The sequence below is a fragment of the Protopterus annectens genome, chromosome 4.part1 (assembly GCF_019279795.1).
Source record: "Protopterus annectens isolate FY-2018-M chromosome 4.part1, PAN1.0, whole genome shotgun sequence".
Lineage (NCBI taxonomy): Eukaryota > Metazoa > Chordata > Ceratodontiformes > Protopteridae > Protopterus > Protopterus annectens.
In genome coordinates, this window is record NC_056734.1 from 338032431 (window position 1) to 338051245 (window position 18815).

Sequence of the window (18815 nt, forward strand, 5' to 3'; positions counted from 1 at the left end):
CTGTTTCCAATTCTGTTTTACAAAACCTACAGTTGTCTGTTTCTTCCACATGTTCAACAGACTTTGTAAACCAATGTGCACGTAACACACTATGTTAGGCCACCAATATTAACCTTTCATCTTTTGGTTTGAATTCACCTCTAATTAACCATTCCTGCATTCGATCCTGATCAACATGAGATTCTTCCAGAAGTTTTCTAAACTTGCAACTATATTTATGCATTTTTCATATTTATTGCCTTCTCATCTGACCCTTCACCTTCTTTTCTTTCTTTTGGTTTTTGGTACATTCAGTTGCTGCCTGATTTTTATCTACTTTTGGTTTGATTTCCATTCCTGTTTGATGCTGATATGCTTCTGCTAGACTAAGCAGGGAAGTCATCTTAGATTTATTCTCCTTATGTTTCAAAACTTTCACTGTGTTTGGGTCTTGTGAGGTCAGCAGATATGTGTGGAGTCCTGCAACTGCAGAGCTATTCATGTAATCATTTTCAAGGAGGCCTATACCTTGTGGAATATATAATCTTGGTATGCGCTGATTTTTATAAATTATTTGGTGAACATGAAGCATCCTTCTTGTTTCCCTATCTAATCTATTCAACACATTTTGGGGCCTGTCAATCACTCCAAAACTTTAAGTTAGGACAGGAAGAGCAAATTGGTTTACAGCTTGAATTTTATTCCTAGATGTCAATGCTGTTTCAGGATTAATTTAAGTGTTCTAAAATATTCCTTACAAAGTTTTATTCACATTTGTTCATGTTTTATTGTTGAACCTTCATCAATTCCCAAATATTTATACACTCCCTATTGCTCATATTCTTTTATATCACATTCTTGTCCCAAACCGATATTTTCTTGGTGCTGGCAGAGTGTGGTAGGTGTTGTTACTGTAGGTTTATTAATGATGGCCCACATGTCCCAACTGAAGGTTATGCGAGATCTATTTGAGACCTAGTTACTGTAATTGCAATTCTAAGTGGGTAGTATATGTGGTGTTATGTATTTCCTGTCTTTCTTTTTATGTCAGTAAGATTGAGCATAGGTTGAATGAAAGAATATATGAACACCAATATGATATTAAAAAGAGAAGAAAAAAAAACAGAAATGCACTGTATTGCCATTCTACAGTGTGTACTATTTTTAAAAAGTTTATGCTTTTTATTCTTGTTAGGGTTGTGTTCAACCAAACAGGCTGAGATTTTGATAATTTGTTAGACTACAAGGAATTAGTTTGGCAGTTGTGCCTTAGTGCTACACATTGTCTCGGTTTGAATTATAATGTTTCGATTATAAGTGTGCTGAAGTTGAGAGCAGATGGCTTGCAAATGCTTGGGAAATGTATTGTTTTATATATTGTTTTTATGTTTGTAATATACTTTTAATGATATACTTTTCTTTTGGTACTGGGGTTTTAAATTGTATGTTTCAATAGTTAAATAATTAATTAATTGTTCATGATTCCCTAGACATGATTGGTTGTAATATGATATTTATTTGAGTTCATGGAGAGCTATTTCATGTTCTGAAGAGGTCTATTCAGATGAAAGTGCTTAACTTAATTTATGAACAAATTGAAATAATGGAATAAAGTGGTTTGAATGAATACTTTGAATTGCTCATTATTTTTGGACCATCACTTCCATCTCATTTATGTCACTTGTTTGTTTTTAGTTATATATGTTGTCTCCAAGTTTGCACCTTCACAGAGAAAGGAGAAATCTATGGGACATCACAACAACACTCTTTTGTGAGATTATCCAGCAGTCACAAACTAATGATCACTCATATAGAAGTTGAGAGTATTAGTGCATCAAACTCTAGCCTATCTCTCCTCACATTTGTGGATGACAACCACAGTCATTCACAAGATACAATGACAAAGATTTCATATATCATATCTTATGCCAAAACAAGTTATATAGTTTTTGCCCATTTGTGCCCCTAGTACCTGCTAATCCAGGCATTTAGCCTATATGTTCCGATCATCACTGCAATAGTCAATGTACAGCAACCAACAAGGGTATTTCATGTATAGTGTCTTTATGAGCAGTACACCCACACCTCCCCAGCAACATTCCATGGGTGGGATGTGCAATGGACATCAATGCTGCACTGCCCCTCACTTCTGCAAAACGCTGATGTCAGGAGAACACCCCACCTATACACAAAAGGCACCATGTAGTGCTTCCTCTGGCCTCCACCAACGAATTCCAGTCAACACACATGTTCAGTGGTTATATGCACCCCCTTTCTCCAAAGGGTTGGAACAATCATCCACACTTGCATGTCCTTCAGCTGTCTGTACCTTTAATCAAACTTGGATCATCTCAGACATTGTCAGAGTTTTATCCATCTATATCACTGGTATAGCCTGAAACAAGAATATTGTTTAACGGGTCTTTGAACTACTGAAGTATAGATTACACTATTCAGTCACCCCTGGTAGTGCACTACAATATAGGACAGACATATATTGCAAAATATTTCTAGTGTGTGCCATGTTACAATATGGTCCTTCATAAACAGGTAGTGCAGACCAATAGCACCATACTAGGACATCCTGTAAATGATGTAGCATCAGCAGCAGACTAAGGAGGCAATATATAGTCAAACACTGGAAGAGCAGAACAATAGCTGTGATAGCAACAGATGCAGTTTATTGCAGCAATGGCAATGTGGTGGAGTTTGGTCCTCAGTTATGGGCCATGACATAGACAAAACAGAATAATATAATGTATGTTGCAATGATATCATTGCAGTATATGGTCTGGCCATACTGTGCATCAGACCTCAACAAATGCACCCAACATAGTAGGTGGACAGAGCCTGGTATTGTCATCATCATCATGGCTTGCAGGTGAGTAAGGTCTTGAAAGATAAGCACTATAGCCACATTTTCAACAGTATTGCTGAGTGCCAGGGATCACATTTTATAGTGATGGGGTTGTGCTGCTATTAAAGGAATGCTGGTAGTGTGCATAGTGCCAGATAACTAAGGTGAGGGTTTAAAATAATTTTATCAGTCTGTCAGTTGCTTGTTCATTTATCAATACATGTTGGCCTTTACCAGCATACAACAATGCACCTACTGATCATACTTTTTTTTTCTTGAGAAAGGTAATACTAAGCTACATGCATAGGTTGTACATATTCCAAGATATGAAAACTTCTTTGCAAACGTTTTTTTTTCCCATCCCTGCAGCTGGCCATCATCCGACACAAGCTCCTATCCTCATCTGCTGGGTCTACTGGACCCTGTATATCCATCCCCTGGGGTCAACTATATTATACTGCTGTCTGGGAGTGTACCCTAACTCCCATCATTTGTGGTAACCTTGTCATGCCTGCAATTTCTGCCTTCAGGAGGTACATGTACTCATTGTGCATGCACAACCTCCCAGTTGTGTAGTTCACTGCTTATGCAGCATGGAGTTCTCTGCAAACTGCAATGTGCCAAGGCTGCTTCCCTCCCTCCAGGATGGGTGGGCCAACATTGGCCTCTCACATACATCCTCTCTATGTGGCATTTCCAGCTCCCCTGCTGCAAATCAATCATCTGGAGAACAGTAAGGGCTTTATCCCAGTGCACCACAGAGACACATACATTCTTTGTGGAAGTCTTAGAGAAAAATACAAATCCAGGTTTATGTGTATTTTAATATAGTATTGACATAAAGATTGTGAATGCACAGGCTATTATCACTGTACAAATGGCTTCTTACTAATAATGTTGCTATATATTTTAATGGCACTTGCGAGTCAGATATTGACAATTCTTGGAGTTATGTCTATAATCTGATTTCTCAGAAAATGTTGAGAAATATATGGAGATGCATAGTCTGCTAGATGTGTTACTTTCCGCAACACAGAGGTGTAAATGAGCTAAAAATCTATCCCTGATTTTAGACCTTTCTTCTTCTTCTATGCATTTTGGGTTTATTCTATGATTATTTAACTAACAGGATCATAGCTGTCTGGAAGCTATGGAAGGTGTCTCATGGCAACAGACCCTCTCACCCTTATTACCAGTTAAACTTGGAGTCCCCCAAGGCTCCATATTAGGCCCACTCCTATTCTTTGTATTTACTATTAGTCTCCGCCTTACAACCATTCATGCATCTCTCATCCAATATGCAGATGATTTGACTGTAATATGTTCTGCACCCTCCCTACTAGAACTGCAAACACTTACCCAGAAAGCCTTTTATGATGTAGAGACCTGGCTAACAAATGCTAATTTAATCTTAAACCCCAAAAAAGCAAACTATTAATATTCTCCCCTAACAAAACTACTCCTTCCCCTATCACTTTCCACATTACCTCTCACAACAAAACCTGCATACCCCTCTCACAGCACACAAAATTACTAGGAATTTAAACTGACCATACACTTAGATTTGATATTCACATATCTCAGACAGTTAAAAAGGTACATAAAAAACTCGGTACCTTGCATAGGAATAAACACTTCTTCACAAATAATACCGGAATAGCCATTGCCCAAACACACCTACGCCTCCACCTTACTATATGCAGCACCCATTCTTACTAACCTTAAGAACTCTGAACTGCAAAAACTTGAAATCCGCTACAATAAAATTGCAAGATTTGCTACAAATTCCTCAGCTAGATCTCATCACTGCCTAACACTCAAACAGCTGAAATGTTAGAATTTCCACAACTCCTACACTATATACAACTCTCAATGGTCCACAAAATTATCTCAGAGTCTGATAAAATATCTGCCTTACAAACTCTTCTACAACCCTATGCTGCTACCAGACCCCTCCAGTCCTCCAACAGACACCACATACAAACTCATATAGCCAAAAATCAAGCAGCAGATTCCCTCTACTCAAACTACATAGGTAAAGTCTAGAACACCCTACCATCTAATCTTACCTCCATATCATCCCTAACAACATTTAAATTAGCCCCCCAACAAAAACTATCTACTTAGAAAATGGATCTGCCCATGCACAACCCCTGGCTGACAGCTATCTCTCCATCTCCACTTGCTCCTCTCCAATTCATCTTCTACCTTACCTCTTATCACAGGTCTCAAGCTAGGACTATCTTAAGCAATAAGAGAAAGTATACCTCCAATACCTATATCACTAGACAATTGTTATTATTCATTGTTAAGTACTTATACTGTATGTAACTGTATAAAGTATAAATATGTAACAGATTAGAATTTTTTTCTGTGAAGCATTTTGAAACATTATAAATGTTGTGTCATATTTGCATAGATTTTTGTTTCTTATCTGTATTGTACTGCTGTATCTGGAGTTTTTCTCCCTGGGCCTTTGCTGAAAAAGGACATGTGTCCAGTCAGACTTTCCTGGTAAACAAATATAAAATAAAATAAAAATAAAATAAATAAAATAAGCTCATAGGAAGTTACTCGGCCATTGGCTCTGAGTCCCTTATAAGCCTAGCCAATAATTTAGCCCATGTTCCAAAAAGTCAGCACCCGATGCCCCTTTCCAGCACAGATGGAATTCCATGGGTGTATTTTCTGTTCCCTATCCAGTTATCCAGGTTACGTTTAAAAAGGGTTAATGAGATACTTTGCTTGATGTGGAGAGGGAGTCTATTCCAGAAAAGGGGGGAGTCTCTGGGACACAAATCTGTCCTGCCAGCAAGTCCTATTGATGTCACAGACCAGGTTGAGGTCACGCATATGAGGGTACTCATGAATAGATTGAGAGGCATGATAAACAAGCTGGCATGAAACAGATATATCTGTGGGCAGTGGTAACAGTACACATTACCCACAGCACAATGCAGCTGTATTCATTTTTCTATTTATTTTTTTTTTTGTGACAGTCGATGCAGGGTAGATGCTGTGTAGTAACAAATGGGAATACATTAAAGTAGCAGCTATTTCATCACTTTTTGGTGATCTCACTGAGAGTTGATTGTCAGATGTGACTGTCACCTTAGGGGACAGTCTGTGGACAAAAGCAAAGAGAACATCATGATTCATAAAACAATAATTGATATAACTAGTTTTAAAAAGGGGGCATGTTTATGTCTCTAAGAGAAAATGGGTGAAATAAATGACTCTGTGGTGTTTATTTCACTTTTCTTAATATCAAATATCAGAGGTGAATATAAAAGCTGGATGTGTTTTGGCGTTGGTGTGGTAAGGCATGTTGCATGGGAAAGAAAAACTTTGTTACATGAAAATAAAAAAATTATATCAGTTGTGTGGGTCAGTGTATATGTTTAACAGCAAGATGCTGAAATATGTTGCTGTCACTATTATGTTATAGTTTCTTCTGCGAGACATCAAAAGTATACAGAATGTGGATATTATTTTTACAGGCAAGTGATGTATAAAAGTAAATTTAGGATTACTTATGAAGGATTATTGATATGGGTTGTTGGGGAACAACATCCGTCAATGAGCAATGTGACCAGTATAGCACTTTTTAATAAGGCATGCCCAAATTGTTTTTACATTCATCCCTTGGATGATTATAGTTTAGTGTCTCTGTTCAGTATAAAGATGTACTATTTTGTGAAACCTATATAGCTTCATTTAAAGATATTGGAAACTCCACATCGAACAATGGTGAATCCAAAAGACTATACAGGTTTATGTATGGTCCTTAAGAAGAAATGGAGGGGCCAACAGACGGAAAACAGTTCTGGGCCCAAGGTATACTTAATCCATCACTGCTTGACAGAAGTTGTGAATTTTACTATTGGGCACAATAATCATGTAGAAAATGTGCACTTCCTCTAGATGAAACATCAATACACATCCCTCACTAGCTCCCACATCTTACTATCATGAGTTAGCAGCGGTTCTGTACATGTTCCTTTATCTCAGTCATTAACTATCAATTACCATTAGACTTAAGCAACCATTTCAATCCAGAAACACTGCAATCCTTCATCTTAAGTCAAACCGCACTAGACATCACTCCACACCAAGCACATTCACTATGAAATTCCTTCTAAAAACATTACCAAACTTGCACTTACCTACTTCAAATCCAGTTTAGTCATCATTTATTTGTCAACACTATGTGTGTTTCTAGCTCTACTAAAACATCCACCCCGGGACTCAAGAAGTTCAGCGCAAGGACGGTTTTAGCCTTGTGACTAGCGTCCTCATGACAGATGGAGCAACAACGCCATATGAATATATATATATGAGGGTGTGCAACATACCCACGACGTGCACAGGAAATGTGTGCGAGTGCAGGGGGCATGTACAAGTACACTTGCAAACCCTACTACGCCTACAAGTAGAGCCCGCCCCTAATAGTAAGTCAGTAAGTCAGTGTCCATGGATACCGAAATGTATGCTAAGCATACAAAAGTGTCCACGAACAGTGAACTAAAATCGAAGTAGTAAACACACAAGCACGTAGTGGAACATAGAGCCCTGTCCCTAGAACTGTCACAATTAGATTCCCTGTCCCCGTGTCCCTATTATACATTCAAATTGCAGCAATAGCAAAGGTGTAAGCAAAGCGCAGCATGTCTGTGCATCGCCGCCCTCCACTGAGCGTAGCTTACACATCATATTCATTCAAATAGAGAAAAACAAGCGGAATCAACATAAGTGTCAATAGTGTGGTGTTTAAAGCATCCGCCTATCAAACAGGCAGTCACGGTTCGAGCCCAACAATAGCAAATATCATTTTCCATGTGGAATGAATGTCGTTTTGCCATAAAACTGACATAAGAGTATTGCATGAGATATTTAACTTAAATATAATTCAAGCAAAGTGGCACTGTCATAATGAATAAGGTACAAGTAAGCAGGTGTAAGCGCAAAGAAGCAGCAGTAAACACAAATAAGTACCAGTAAGCAAGTCTGAGTAATGTATATAAGTATATACAGATATATAATATATATATATATATATATATATATATATATATATATATATATATATATATATGGATCTACCTGACTACGGCGAAACTGCAGAAGAGTGAAAATGACTTCACCGACGCCAGAAGATCAACAAGGCAGAAGACCGACGAAGGAAGAAACAGACGCTGGGGACACTGAGATGGGGAAAGGATGTGTAAGTATGCGTAGTGACGGACGTTAGGGTGTGAGTAAGGTAAGTGTGCGATGTTGACGGTGTGTAGGGATAGGGGTGATAAGTGAGTTAGGGTTAGGGCGGGTTAGGTAAGGGTGCGAGTAAGGTAAGTGTGATGTTGGTGTGTAGGGATAGGGTGGGATAAGTGAGTTAAGGTTAGGGCGCTGGTTAGGTAAGGTGCAGTAGTGATAGTTTTGGGTTAGGGGCGGTTAAGTGAGTTAGGGTTAGAGGCGGGTTAGGTGAGTGTGCGATAGTGACGGACCTTAGGGTAAGGGTTTGGGTTAGGGTTGTAGATAGTTGTGTATGTATGGGTTAGTGTTGGTTTGTAAGGATTTTGGTGTGCTTGTGTTGTGTGTGTGGGTTTTGGATAGGGGATTTGTTTTGTTTGTTGTTATGATGTGTCGAGTGTATGAGGTGTCGTGTTTGTGAACTGTCGATTATGTGGTGTCGGTGAAGTCGTTTTCACTCTTTTGGTGTTTCGATGTAGTCAGGTAGATCCATATATATATGAAGAAAGAACGACGTAACAATAAAGCATACAAAAGGAATGAGAAGGGAATCAACAGCAACTCCAGTATTATATAGTGCTGTCAGCATATGTCATATCCAGCTGGGCAGGAGTGAGCAAAGCATTGCTACTCACACCACAGGTAGGATATTACCAGTGGGAGTAACATTGTTGAATTGCTAAGTCTACTTTACACACAGAGGGTAGTCCCTAGTGTGACTACCCAAAAATAGATAGACCATTTGGCCTTCCGAACATTACACAAGCAAGGGCAGGTATGTTCAAGGACTAAATGGTGGGAGAGCCTGAGAATACATGGGGTGGGACAACATATGTGTAGGGCCCCTAATGCTCTGGAGAGAGCAATGTGTGGATGTGTGTCATGGCTGCGATAACAAGTGGACAATGAAAGGTATGCATGTATTTTGAACACGGGTGTGGTGGAGAAACTATGGGTATGAAATTATGGAGCCAGGTGTGCCAGGGTTGGATGGGCTGGTTCTAAATGGACTGCCCTGTGGAGGTCAGCGAGTTCATTATAGGTATATATGCATACACACATGCAGACATCAATATGCAGAAAGCATTCATTCCATTTGCAGGCATAAATAACATGAATGTGCCCTTACAAACCTCGACAGTACATAGTACCTGCTATGGCAACACCAATTACTAAACCAGTCTATTTGTAAAAGAAATACGCCAAACACGTACATAATTAGGCTTTCATGTGTAACGTGTGCGTTACCACATAGTCATACGTATTAATTAATTGTAATGTCATGTTAACGGGAGTAAGGATGTAATGAAGTATAGAGTCCAATCTTGACATAAACACATGTGTGTCCTATGTGGGACAACCCAAAAATTGTGAATAGTATACTGTTGGTCGCTCATGTCACCATTATTTGTGGACTAAACGTTTGGGAGTTCTGAGGATATGTGGAGTGAGTCAACCCATGGGATGGGTCTATAAGAGTAGGGAGTGGCCAATGTGTAGTGTTGTGGATACACCACGAATCCGACTGGACAATGGATGCCAGCAGTGTTAGGGAGGCATTGGGGTGTGTGTTTGGGGAACTAGGAGCCATGGGTATATGGGTATATATGCAAATGAAGCAGCATAGCAATAGTGTATTGGTTAGAGCAACCCCCTAACAAACAGACATTCCCGTACCGAATCCCACTGTATCGCATATCATTTACCATCGGTAATCCATATATGAACATAATGCGACATCTGTCCACTGTATAACCTGCAAAATATCAATTAAAAGATAACTGGAGTGATGTGTCCGTGTCATAATGAATAAGGCACTAGAAAGCAGGTCAAGCATATATAAACACCAGTAAGCATGTGTAAATGTGTAAGTGTGTTTGCGCGGGGTATATATTGCTTTACAAACACACACACACACACACACACACATATATATATATATATATATATATATGCACATATATGAATAGACATATATATATATATATATAAAAAAAACCTCCAAAAAAAGATTCCAGCACAAACAGGAGACACGAGCAGCTGTAGGTAAACTTGTTTATTGAATGTAACACATCCCCCAAACCGGTTTCGCTCCGAAGAGCGTCATCAGTGAGTGCAGAATTCACATAATGCATCCATATATATAGCCGGATTGCACCATGCCCCCTAGTGGTGTGCCACATTAATACATACATATAAAAAAATTGATGCATGTAACTAATTCTTAAACTAATTAGTTTCATATGATAATATAAAACAAAGCACTACATGAAAACCAAAATCTATCATTCTAATACCCCCAACAACATTATGTTATATAATCAAAACACCTATACATATCACTATACTAAAAAAACTTTATAATGATATATATACACACACAGACACATACAATGGAAAGTCTGAATGACCTCCATAATCACCAGTGATCATTCAATCCCGGTTTAAACAATGCTCCAAGATTGACAATCCACCTACGTTCCAAATTGTTTAACAATTGATGTCTTAAAGCTATATTGGCAACACTTGATTGTATCAAATCAATCCCTACAAATACAAAATGCGAGGCTGTGTGTACTAGGGTATGCTTATATAGGGCACTCCTTTCACGTTTGCATTTGATATCACTAATGTGAAGGGCTATCCTTTGTTTGAAACTACAGGAAGTTTGTCCTACATAAAAAGCCCCACATTTACACACAGCCATGTAAACCAACCAAGTACTGCTACATTTGATATGATGTCTAATGTCGTAAACCTTACTAGTGTTAATAGATGTAAATGATGAAGTTCTAGACACTAGTTTGCAGTATTTACAGTTGCCACAAAAGGTACATCCCGGGCGACCACTAGATTTATGTCCCAAACTGGGAACTTCATTCTTGAAACGTGAAAAACATTGACCCAATGTTTTACCCCGTCTATAACCAAAATTACATCTATCAGGTAGTATATCTGAAAAAAATTGGTCACCTGTAAAAATGTGCCAATATTTATTGATAATATCCCTGATCTTGAAGGTATTGGTCCCATAGCTAGTAATAAATCTCACCGTTGATGAATCATTGGCTTTATCCACAGATCTGGATTGTAACAGCTGTGTTCTATTTAGCTTTCGACCTGCAAGATAGGCTGTATTTAGCTTAGGTTCTGTATATCCACGATCCATAAACCTCTGTTTTAAAACTGCTGCTTGTGTATCATATTCCTCATCTGTGGAACAAATTCTTCTAATGCGTTGGAATTGGGCTTTAGGTATATTATTTATTATATGGGGTGGATGACAACTGTTCGCCAATAGTAAAGAATTCTTAGAGAAGGGTTTTCTATGTACTGTGGTAGCTATTGTGCCATCCAGTGTCTTAGTGACATGTACATCAAGAAAATCAACCGTAAACAGGTGTATTTTACCTGTAAATTTAATCCCGAAGACATTACTATTCAAATACTGAACAAAGTCATTCCATACCCCCTCAGGCCCTTTCCAAACCACCCAGCAGTCATCTAGGTATCTCCTCCACATCATAAGCTGTTCTTTAAAGGGGAAATCAGCCTGATAGATGTATTTAATCTCAAAGAAACCCATAAATAGGTCAGCATATGTAGGGGCGAACGTCGCCCCCATGGCTGTCCCCTTGCTTTGGAGATACCATTGGCCCTGGAAACTGAAGACATTGTGTTCTAATACCAAAGTAAGAATATTAATGATAAAGTCCATGTCATCCTTAGAGTAAACACCAGCTAATGATAACCAATATTGTATGGCCTGAATACCACCCTGATGAGGGATACTGGTATATAGGGATTGGACATCCAAAGTCCCTATATATGCCTGTACAGGTATCTGTAAATCCCCCATTAAAGATAGAAACTGGGTGGTATCTTTAATCCGTGCCCTAACTTGATTCAGAAGAGGCTTCAACCTATATTCCAGATATTCTGAAAGGGGTTCGGTCAAAGAACCTCTACCTGCCACTATAGGTCTGCCAGGGGTACCTATCAAAGTTTTATGTATCTTAGGGACAAGATAAAAATATTGGTGCCTAGGTATATCTACTGTAAGTTGTTTATGTAGAGTATCAGTTATAATACCTCTTTTAAATGCCCTTTTTAAAAAACCATCAATTACACTCTTGAAATCATGTGTTGGATCCAATGGAAGCTTGATATACGACACATGATCATTAAGCTGTTTCAAGGCCTCCAAGGTGTACTCAGTCCTATCCCAAATCACTGTCGCCCCACCTTTATCAGCGCCCACTATGATAATATCCTTGTTATTAATCAAAGATTGCAAAGCCTCATACTCATCTTGATTAAGATTCCTATCATGATTTACAAAAATGCTAGTACAATTATTTTGTATATCTTGTAAAACCAAGTTCTCAAAAGTTTTGACAACAGCATTATATGGAGGTTGGAATTCAGATTTTCTAAAATGAAAATTATCATCCATATTGCTAATGACATTTTGTGCTTGGTGTGCAAAATAATATTTTAAATTCAGATTTCTAGTAAATTGCTTTACATCTTTCACAACATCATAGTGGGACACATAAAAAGACGGTACATATCCAAGTCCTTTGTTCAAAAGTTTTATTTGGTTTACATCAAATGTGCATCTAGACAAATTGACAATCAAATTGTTAACATCAGCATTATCAATTTCAACAGTCCCCTCGGGATCCAAATTAACTGCAACTACACTACTTGCATTTGCATTTTGGACTGGAATAACAACCTTATTTCCTCCCCGCCGGTGTTTACGGCCCCCCCGTCTAAAGGGGTATTGGGCCTCTTTCTCACTGGTGAACCATGCTGCTCAATGTCCCCTGTTTCAATATCAGTATCAGTATTGGAAACACTGGATGAAAAATCAGACAATTCACTACTATGTGGAACCTTTAAAATCGGTCTAGCCCTTTTACGTTTAGTAGACCCACTTTTTTTAGATTCAAAACGCACACCCTTTTTAGATTGTTTCCATGTATACACTACATTATTTTTATAATCAGTCATGTCTCTAGAATATTTCTTCATTTTTCGCGTCTTCAGGTCACGTTCATGCCGTTCCATATCCACTCTAAAAGTAGAATACAAATGCTGATATTGTCCCATATCAGAAAAAGTGAAAACACGTTCTTGACATGCCTTCAAAAGCAGACTGCTTTCATTTATCTGGGTGTCGTAATATTCAATCAACAGTTCTATAAGCATCAAAGAGGCAGTAGACTGCACCGCCCTCCATTTAGACATAAATGCTGAATTATCAGAGCCAACCCCTGGCTCTACAATAACGCGTAGCCCCCGAGGTATTATTTTGGCCTGCAAATAGGCCTTTAACAGTCTACTATGCCAAATAAGTGAGCGTACCTTACGAGACAACTGTCCCAAACGTTTAAAGCAATCCACAATGTCCTTTCCCTCATCCAGCGTCACCGTACCCACTGAAATATTGTTGGAGGTAATCCCTTGTTGCCCAAAAACAGAGCAATCATCCTTGTCCGATAAAATATTTTCCATGTAGCACATCAAATCTTCTCCGGATTCTGCCATAATGGAAAGTGCACAATCAAAATCACAAACACCGCTGACTCGAATATGTCCCCTTTGGTTCAAAAACGAACAGTTTAGTGACTCAACAAACTCGCCGTTGCGTCAACCACTACGATATCCAGCAAACCGCAAAAATAGTCCTACTCCCAACAACACAGTTGCGCGGACATCAGAAAGTGCACGGAACTTATAGAAAAAACCTCCAAAAAAAGATTCCAGCACAAACAGGAGACACGAGCAGCTGTAGGTAAACTTGTTTATTGAATGTAACACATCCCCCAAACCGGTTTCGCTCCGAAGAGCGTCATCAGTGAGTGCAGAATTCACATAATGCATCCATATATATAGCCGGATTGCACCATGCCCCCTAGTGGTGTGCCACATTAATACATACATATAAAAAAATGGATGCATGTAACTAATTCTTAAACTAATTAGTTTCATATAATAATGTAAAACAAAGCACTACATGATATATATATATATATGTGTGTGTGTGTGTGTGTGTGTGTGTGTGTGTGTGTGTGTGTGTGTGTGTGTGTGTGTGTGTGTGTGTGTGTGTGTGTGTGTGTGTGTGTGTGTGTGTGTGTGTGTGTGTGTGTGTGTGTGTGTGTGTGTGTGTGTGTGTGTGTGTGTGTGTGCATAGATATACACAGATATACAGCTATGATAGGAAACAGCACACAAGAATGATATATGTTCACAGGCTATGCCAATGGAAGTGAGGAGCCCAAGCAAGAAACATGAAACACGTAGCATGACCTTCCAACCCCCCCCAGCTGGACACGGGAAGCATACGCACAAACAATGTAAAGAGTCCACTGCTCTCTAGACCACAGGCAGGATACAACCATGGGGGGATACACAGTGCACCCATGAATTCTAATCTTGGAACACAGACTGGAGTGTCCCTTGCGGGGCACCCCAAAAATTGCCAAGACCAAAAAAAGGTGACAGACCAGCCATCCTGGCTGCAGTGTATACAAAATCTCAGAATACAAGGGTGGGAAACACGTATTACCCATGGGTCAAGACAATTGTATGAAATGGGTCCCATGAAGTGGATAGTGGGCAGCATGTAGTGGTGTGTCCAGTACAGACCAGGACCCAGAGTAAGGATGGGTGCTGTTGAGGAGGTGCGGGTGGGGGAACTATGGGTAGCTACTTATGGGTCTAGGTGTGCAGGTGTTGTCTGATGTGGGCCTATATGGACAGACCTAGGGATGTAAGCAAATATGTTCATTGAGCAGAGGCGTCGCCCAATGAGCAGCCACACCCACTACGAGTCAGGTAATCTATATGGCAAGGAACGGAATAACCAGATGTAGACATATATATGTAGAGGTATGTGTGTGTATATGTACCCATAGCAACATAGAGATAAGCCTCTCCCTCTCCATAGTACAAATGTATACATACAGAGACAGAATACAGATACATACCCACGTATAAATATATACATATGCAGACACCCATAGACCCATATGTTGTGGGATATATATATATATATATATATATATATAGACAGCAATATATGAATATACATGCATGCATACATATACAGATATACCTGTATATAGTAATGTAAATATATATATCTATATATATCTATATATATATATATATATATATATATATATATATATATATATATAGATAGATATATATATATATATATATATATATATATATATATATATATATATATATATGACTTTAAATATACACATGTATATAGCTAGGATATGATACAGCAATTACGAGTAACATATGTTCACAGGCCGTGCATATGGGGGTGAGGGGTCCAATAAACAAACGTGTAACACGTAGCATCAATCCCCCCCACCCCCATCTAGGCCGGTGAGACATACAGACACACAATAAAGGTAAACACACCACTGCTTCCCAGACCACTGGCAGGATACTACCAGTGGGAGAGACCTGCCAGGTCTAATCTTGGCACATAGACATTGATGTCCTTTGTGGGGCACCAAAAATTAATGATCGGAGGCAGTCCCGGTAATGACTTATCAAACCAGCCTGTAGATGTACATGGACCAGTAGGTTGTGCAAGTCTGATAACCCGTGGGTCGACACAGCGTACGACATATGTCCCGACATGGGGAGAGTGGGCAGTGCGGAGTGGTGTATTTATACCCCACCTGCACCCACAGTAAGGATGAGTGCTGTAGAGGAGTGGCAGGAGGGGGAACTATGGGTATGCAATTATGGGCCTAGGCCTGCAGATGTTAGCTGGCAAAGTCATATTAGGACCACCCCAGGGAATGTAAGTAATATTCTGAAATGGGCATAGCTGACACCCATACCTCTCAGCCCCTAAGAGCACATCCACTGGACAGAACATAAACCATTAGGGGAACAAATACGGACCATACTTCTGAACTGTCCCTGATTTCCAGGGACATCCCAGATTACGACTCGGTTTCTAACTCTGCCCTACTTAATCCCTACTAAAACTAGTGACATTTGGAGGAAAGGTGTTGAATTACACATAATGAATAATGACAACAATTAAGTGTTATAAACATCATTTACCCCAGAAAATGTGTATGAATTCATATGCTCTGAGTCTGTCAATGTGTCAGGTTAAAATAGCACCAGTAATTTAAATGTGTCCCTGATGTTGTTTTGCCGTGTCCCAGATTCAGTTTGTATATTTCCCCAATTGTATGAGAGGTCTGATAGGGACAGAAAGCACATATTTCACTGACAACCTTAGAAAGATGATAGAATATTAGGTATGCAGTTGCATGACTCAGCTGAATGATATGGGTTCCAAATCCCAATTACTTGTTTGTATTGAAGAGTGTCAGTTCCCATGTATTAGCCAGATGGGTGCATATTGTAAGAGGAACAAACCAATAATATGAATCAACCTCTGGACAGGCTGCAGATTCCGTACAGTCGAACGGCATTCTGTCACCTAATGGGCAGCCATTCCTGATACTGTAGGCATGTAATCCAATGTAATAGGCAGCACAAGGTAATATCGTAGTCCTCACTCCCACGCAGGGGCGTGAGTGTCAGATGCAAACACCAAATGCAGTGCAGTTGCAAGTGCAGGAGCAAGCCGGTGTAAGCCTGTTTGGCCGCCAGTATGTGAGTATTACACTGGTAAACCAGTGTAGAGGCTAACTGGGTGCAAGAAAATGTAACCAGATGTTAACATTGCTTAGCACCATGCAAACGCATGCACACCCACTCACAACTGCTTTAATATGCCTTACTCATACCGTATCCTATGGCCTTGTTCTGCCCAGCAACAAAATAAACAGCCTCTGCAAGGCTCGAAGCCAGGACCCTGCACACACAGCTATTGTGATTTACCACTAAGCCATGGAAGATACACAGACATTGGACCTTATCACAAACATATCATCTAGTGCAGTCATTCAACAGTACAGCAAATGTATTCCGTCATGTAGATGTATGTGTGAGTGTTTATGTCCAGCATATAGATACATACATATATATATATATATATATATATATATATATATATATATATATATATATATATATCTATATCTATATATCAGGAACATCCCATGTGACAACAAAGCATTACAAAGGAATGAAAAGGGACACACCAGCAATGTCTGTATTATGTAGTGGTGTCGTCCTATGTAATATCAAGACCCCTCAGACAGACATGTGTCAGTCATACACGCAGACATTTGTACATTGGCCATATACATCATTCTGTGCATGTTATTTACACTAACGCAACAGTTCCTGTCCAATCATTATGTGAGAACAGTACTCTTGCAAGGTGGTGTGTTTGACATCATCATCATGATAAAGGTACATGGGGTAAACATAGAGGGACTGGTAGTGTTGTGTGTACAATGGGGTCATCCGCATCACATGTACCTGGAACATTTAGGAGTCATGTGCATACTAGGATTGTGCACCTGTGAGACAGGGGTGAGGACAACTGGAGTATGTTGTGATGCATATTAAAAGGGTTACATGTGTCCAGTGGACACGTGTGTGAAATGGACAGCTATGTATGGGGCAAATGTTGTTCTAGGAACCGACTGGCCTTTTGTTTATATAGGGTGAGAGTGGGATGTGGGGGAAGGAGAGTAGGTATGCTCGTGGAGGATAGGTAGGGTAGGATGACAGACAAGACAGCATACAGGGTCGGTATATGACACATGTGGAGGGATACACCTTGGACGGGGAGGGGTGTTCAGCATTCACAAGCCCATGAGCCCCCAGATGGAAACAGTGGGATGGAGGTCCCCAGTCACGGGCAGCCTCCACTGCGCCAGAACAGCTGCAAAGGTGGCAGTGCTGGGGGCTGTCTAGGAGGGGCAGCTTCACCCTGTAAATGTGACACTTTGCCCTTGAGCTGGCGTATCTGGCCTCAAAACCCCTTATCGAGACCCCTATGCACCATGTCAGGGACTGTATGACAGCGGACATGTCCCTGTCTGGACCTGCTCCCAGCGGGGGACAAGCCCCATCCTCGGTGGAGGTACCACCAGAAGGTGGTGCAGAGCCAACAGAGGTGGAGGTCCAAGGCTGGGCCCCAGATGTGCTGGCGACTGGTGCCATGGCCAGCTGAAGTGGGACAGGAGGTTCTTCTGGGACCTCCAAACCCATACAGCCTATGGTGTTGCAGCTTAAACACAGATATGGCTTAGTAATAGTCAACAGCATTCAGGATTACTTACAAGGGCATGCATAGATATGACCATCAACCCAACATAACAGATGGTATACATTTGCAGAGAGAGCACAACACATGCATATATACTGCATGACATCTGTACAATGTGTAGAAGACTTGTGACTACAGCTATGAACAGTGGCCCATTATTGGCATGTCACTGAGAACCCCAGACAGTGTCTGTCATACCACTGTTTCATGTGACATATGTCCAGTCAGGGATGCAATGGCAGTAACTCATCACTATCACCATGTACTGGCTGCAATCCTCACACTATGCTCCTGCTGTTCACAGATGTGTGTTCAGTGAGTAACATAGGAAACAAATGGTTCCACACACTGACCAGTTCATTGATGGCCCTACAGATGGGGGTCCCTCACAAACAGAGCACTGTCTTGTCCATTTTAAAACCTGTAGAATAGCCATTACTGCACACACCTTGTTAAACAGGCAGTTGTCTCAATGAAGCATAG